This window comes from Oryctolagus cuniculus, chromosome 4 (genome assembly GCF_051225735.1).
Source record: "Oryctolagus cuniculus isolate XC-2025 breed Fujian yellow rabbit chromosome 4, ASM5122573v1, whole genome shotgun sequence".
Classification (NCBI taxonomy): Eukaryota; Metazoa; Chordata; class Mammalia; order Lagomorpha; family Leporidae; genus Oryctolagus; species Oryctolagus cuniculus.
The window spans coordinates 120,087,855-120,093,854 of record NC_142870.1 but is presented as its reverse complement, the minus strand read 5'-3'; positions in this window follow the sequence as shown (position 1 = coordinate 120,093,854).

Here is a 6,000-nt window from a genome sequence, read left to right as displayed (position 1 = left end):
TGTTGTTATTTTAATCTCATTGCCAAACTTTTGATGAGCCATGTTGGACAATATATTGGACAGAGCATGGGAAGGGAAATAGAGAGATTTTCTTGCTTTAGATGCAGTTTTTTAGAATTAATTTATGTACTATTCTGAACCATTTTACAGCCTCCTAGGGCTGAAAATAAAACACTTCCCCAGTATCCCGAAAGAGCCATAGTTGGTGTTGGGAGAACCAGGATTGTGAGCAGGTTACCCTGGACCAGGACTGCCCTGGTAGAGTTTGAATCTTGTCCCTCAAGGAGGGCAGCCAGCCCGCAAGGGTTAATGGTTCACTGATGGCAACAAGAGAACAAAAATCCAGGGAATGTTGGAGGAGGGGAATCTTTTCTCCTGTGATTTGCTGGTAACTTTCCTGCCTCTTTCTTCCTCATCATTTTCTCCTCCCAGAACTTGTCAGACTGACAGCTGGGCAGGCAGGGCTGGATTAGGCATGCATGCTCCTCCCACCCTCTCCTGCCTTGGATCTGTCTGCCTGTAAACTGGAAATGTGTATCTTGCCTGGTTCTTCCGCTCCGTAAATATTACAGGAGCAGGCCCTGTTTACCCTGCACAGGAAAGGCTGCATTGGCCCCTGTCTCCTGGATTGGGTACGAAGATTGTCTAGCTGTAAATGCCTTCTCACCTGCAGATAGAGGAATAAACCATCCCTGTTAGCTCTATTATCAGGTAGTATTTTATAAAGATAACATTCTGACCTCCACTGGTCTGACTTCTATGTCTTTCAGTTGATTCTTACTTAGGGTTGGGAATAGAAGTGTCAATTATTGGGCTCTTTTAGAATTACTATACATTTTTGGAGGAAAAGCTGACTGGGTTGCTGATTAATTAGGTTTGAGTATAGAGGAAAATGATGAATCAAAGATAATTCCCAGGTTTCTGGATTGAATGACTAGATTAAAGTGGTACTATTTTATGATATACTAATTAGTATGTATTGGGGGGAGTGATTTGTTGAGAGGAACTACACAAACACAGTAGTTCTCTCTTATCCACTTACAATGGTCAACAAGAAGGGTGAGTATAAGTTATTGAGATAGAGAAAGAGAGACCACATTCACATACTTTTATTACAATATATTGTTATTTTTCTTATTATCAATTTTTACTGTGCATAATTTATAAATTAAACTTTATCCTAGGTGTGTATGTATAGAAGAAAGCAGAATATATGTAGGGTTTGGTACCATTTATACTTTTAGGCATTCACTGAGCATCTTGGAACATATCCTCCATGGATAAGGGGGGAACTGCTGTAATGTGACTGACATAGTAGAGGATGGGATGGCTTTGTGGCAAGGAGAGGAAGTAGGAAAGAGGCTGCTGATACAGCTTAGGTAAGACATAAGAGCTTCAAATAGGATACTGGATTAGAGAAGGGGTATTAATGTCAGCGGCATTTAAAATGGAATTAATAGAATTTGGTGACCATGGAAATGGTGCTATTAAGCCACCTCTTTGGAACATCCACACCCCATATCAGAGTGCTGTTTTCAATCCTGGCTACTCCACTTGTGACCTAGCTCCTGCTAATGCAACCTGGGAGGCAGCAGATAAGGGTTTAGTGCTTGAGTCCCTGATACACATGGAGAAACCAAGATTGAGTTCTTGGTTCCTGGCGTTGATCTGGCCCAGCCCTGGCTGTTGTAGGTATTTGAGGGGGGAGCCAGTAGATGGATGATCTCTCTCCCCATCTCCCTCCACCCCTCTCTGTTTCTCTGCCTTCCAAGTAGATGAAATTAAATAAATAAACATTTAAAAAGAATTTGGTGACCACTTAGGTATGAATAGATGGATGTGGACAGAAGTTTCAAGTTTGTGGACCTGTCTAAAAAAATCAAACTTTAGATAGTGATGGAACAAAGACATAAGCCTCAACCATTCTCATTCATTGCCCAAAACATAGATAAAAACTTATCCCTTGCCCCTGAATCTCAATTTGGTCTCACAGTCCCTATTATCTGTATACCCCTCCCCACATTCTTCCCTAGGTTCTGAAGCCCTGTGACCACTTAAAAGAACCGTGTGGAGGAATTCACCTCTGCCTGTTGCCCCTACTTCCACCCCCACCCCAGCTCTCCTAAGATATAAAGAAACCCGGTCCCTGGGGCCTGGCCTTCTGCCACATGTTCCATCAGTCGGTGGTCGGCCACCCACCTCTGTGGATTTATTTTCTCTGAATAAATTCAGACTGGTTGTAAATCCATACTCTGCCTCCTCTCTGTTCTGTGCCTCTTTTCCTTATATTTTGGTGCCCCATGTGAGGAGGCACCAAAATCTGCACTCTTTTCCTTACAGATAGTAACACAAAAATTTTATATTCTAGATTCTGCCATTTTAACTATGACAACACTTGTAACCATAATAAGGGCATGCAGGAAAATGGAATGATAAACTTCTCTAGGGCCTAAGTCTTCTGTTCAAGAGAAAACAAAATAAAAAGCCTGCAAGTGAGGCAGGAGTTTTAGAGGGATTTGGTCACTGCTTGTAGCGCTCTCATTCAGTAGTAGAGTGCCTGGTTTGAGCCCAGCCAGCTTTCTCCTTTACCCAGGGAGGCAGCTCAACTACTTCAGTCCCTGCCAACCCACATGGGAGAGCTGGATTGGGTTCTGGGCTCCTGGCTTTGGCCTGGCCCAGCTCAGTCGTGGCTGCTGTGGACATTTGGGTGGTGAACCAGTACTTGGAAGATCTGTCTCTGTCTCTATCTCTTTTTTTCTGTGCCTTGAAAATAAAATTAATTAAACAAACATAATTGCATTTTTAGAAAGATCTATTTTATTTTTATTTATTTCAAAGAGTTACAGAGCGAGGAGGTGAGACAGAGAGATACCTTCCATCCACTGGTTCACTCCCCAAATGGCCACAATGGCCGGGGCTGGACCAGGCCAAAGCCAGGAGCCCAGAGCTGCTTCTGGTATCTCCACATGGATGCAGGGGCCCAGGTAATTGGGCCATCCTCCACTGCTTTCTCAGGAGCATTAGCAGGGAGCTGGAGTGGAAGTGCAGAAGCCGGGTCTCAAACCAGCACCCATATAGGATACCAGCATTGCTGGTGGAGGCTTAACCTGCTATGCTACAATGTCGGCCCTGAGCACACATAATTGTATTTTTAAAAAGCCCCAAACTATCCAAAACCCTTATGAAGAGCAACTAAGATAAATTCTTTCGATTGGGTGATTTTGCTTTTAGATTTGATACACTATACCAAGGGGATTGGCAAACTTTGTCTAGTAAACCAGGCAATAAATACCCTAGAGTTGGCAGAATATTGTCACTGTTGGGGGCAGCACTGCAGCACAGAAGGTTAAGTCTGAAGCAGCAGCATCTCATATGGGCGCTGGTTTGAATCCCTGCTTCTCTCTCTCTCTCTCTCTCTCTCTCTCTCTCTGTCTCTCCTTTCTGTCTCTGTAACTCTGAGTTTCAAATAAATAAATGATTTTTTTAAAAAAAGAATATCGTTACTCTTGCAACTACTCAACGTTGCCATTTTGAAGCAAGAGAAGAAACAAACAACAGAAATATGAAAAAGCATGGCTGTATAGCCGGCGCCGTGGCTCAATAGGCTAATCCTCCACCTTGCGGCGCCGGCACACCGGGTTCGAGTCCCGGTTGGGGCGCCGGATTCTGTCCCGGTTGCCCCTCTTCCAGGCCAGCTCTCTGCTATGGCCAGGGAGTGCAGTGGAGGATGGCCCAGGTGCTTGGGCCCTGCACCCCATGGGAGACCAGGAAAAGCACCTGGCTCCTGGCTCCTGCCAGGATCAGCGCGGTGCGCCGGCTGCAGCGGCGGCCATTGGAGGGTGAACCAACGGCAAAAAGGAAGACCTTTCTCTCTCTGTCTCTCTCTCTCACTGTCCACTCTGCCTGTCAAAAAAAAAAAAAAAAAAAAAAAAGAAAAAGCATGGCTGTGTTCCAGTAAAGCTTTACTTATAAAACAGGAGGCCACAGGCTAGATTTGACTCACAGGCTATTGTCACAATTGTAGCCTTTTGCAGCTTCACGTGTGGTGAGGTTGCCTTTCCCTCAGCTATCAGCAGAGAGCAATGCCTAGTCAGTGCCCAGACTGGTGTATAAAAAGAAGCCATACAATGTTGCACAAGATTGGGACGAAATCAGTGCTCTTTTTACTGATACGTTACAGTAGCAAGGGGGATATGACTCCCATGTACGCACCTGTTGAGAGATATTAGCTCTCTCATGTGAGATGTCTGAATTTTTTAAAGGGTTGGCCAAAGCAGAGCAGGGGAAGACAAGCACAAAAAGACAAATCGTTCCAGACCAGATGCTGTGATTTATCTCCACCTTCAGGATATAAAACTGCCATATCCTCCTCTCCAGCAGCGGGAACAGGTAGGAGTAAAAAAGGTTGTAAGTCCAAGCCCATGCCTGGTACTGAGAAGACTTGCAGTCCACAAGAGGAGGCCAAGGGCCAAATCCTGGAGAGGGAAGTTGGGCATGAAAAGGGAGGAAGAGAAAGACAGTGAAAGCACACAGAGGATAGAGAAGGGGTGGTGTGATGAGAGACTGGGGTCTGTAAGAACACTTCCCATTGCCAAGGGAACATCCAAGGGGAACACTATCAGGTTTGGTCAGTGAGTAGAATGTTCACGGACTACGCTCAGAAATGAAGCAATCTGATAAGGAGGGAAGGCTTACACTCAGTTTGGACTCTCTCAGAATGTTTGAGTTCATAAATTGTTTGACCCTTGTGTGTTTGTGTGTGTGTGTGTGTGTGTGTATGTGTTTACTTGGCCAAAGAAGAAGTATGGGCCGTTCTCTAGCCCCACCAGTCAATAATAGGTACCAGAGACATTGAAGATATGAATGAAAAAAAGAGAAGCCAAGAGAATTCTGATATGATAATTGTCTCAGGACTGTAAAACCACAGATCTTGAAATACTATGAGAGAGTATCTGAACTAGGCTTACGTCTTTAGAAAAGCTAGTCTTGTTGATGTGCCTGACCAAAGATCAGGCCTTCTCTCTCAAAAATCCTTTCCAATATTTTTTCATTCTCCCACTCTAGAAGTCCTTTATATCCAATAGAAAGCTCTCCTACTTTACTCCCATTTTCCTCTTATTTTAGACCTTCAGTAGTATAGACAAAACAAGAGCAAGCCTTTCAGGAACCTTTTATCATTTTTTAAAGATTCAGCAGAAGATAATTTATTAGGGCATTCAAACACTAGGAACTTCCAAACAGCAGAATTGTGATGATCATTCTCTCTGCCAGTGCTGACCCAGTGGCCCTGTCCACTATGTGCAGATAGAATGTGGCAAATTATAATAGACAAGTAGGTGAATAACCTTGTCAGTGGCCATTTAAGGTGAGAAAAGTCTTATACATGTCATAAAATAAAGGTCAGTTAGCATTGAACAGAAAAAACTACTCTTGTACAGGCCAGAAATGGCATTCCAAAAGGAAAAGAGGCACAAAGCTAGCAGACATTGATGAATCTGTTCAAACAAGTGTTGCATTCACATCTCCTTTAGTTTTGCCAGAAACAGTTGCAGCAAATTCTGTTGGCAATTTTCTCACACTTCTCTCTGCAGACGAACAACAATTTCATGATAAATAAAAATGGTTTACTTTTTATTATTGCATACTGCTTTTGAAATTGGAGATGACCCCCTAAAATCTATACAAAAATGTGGTCCTTTAGAGTTTCCCAGAAGTGCTATCTGGGGTGACACATATGCTACCGGAATTTGGGGTGCCATATGATATAGCTATATGCTTATTAATAAATCCCCAATATTAATAAGCATGAGAGGGTTCTTGCCTAGTATTTAGAGAAGAATTATAAATACCAGCACAGATAAACAAGGCAGCATGGGACATTTTAGGCTTTTATTTAGTGCAAAAGGTGCCTAGGAAAATTAGGGCTTTAGTTCAGTTTAAAGAGAAGGGAAAGTCTGGAAACTAAGGTAGTGTCCATACCAAGCAGAGAGCAGGCCAAAA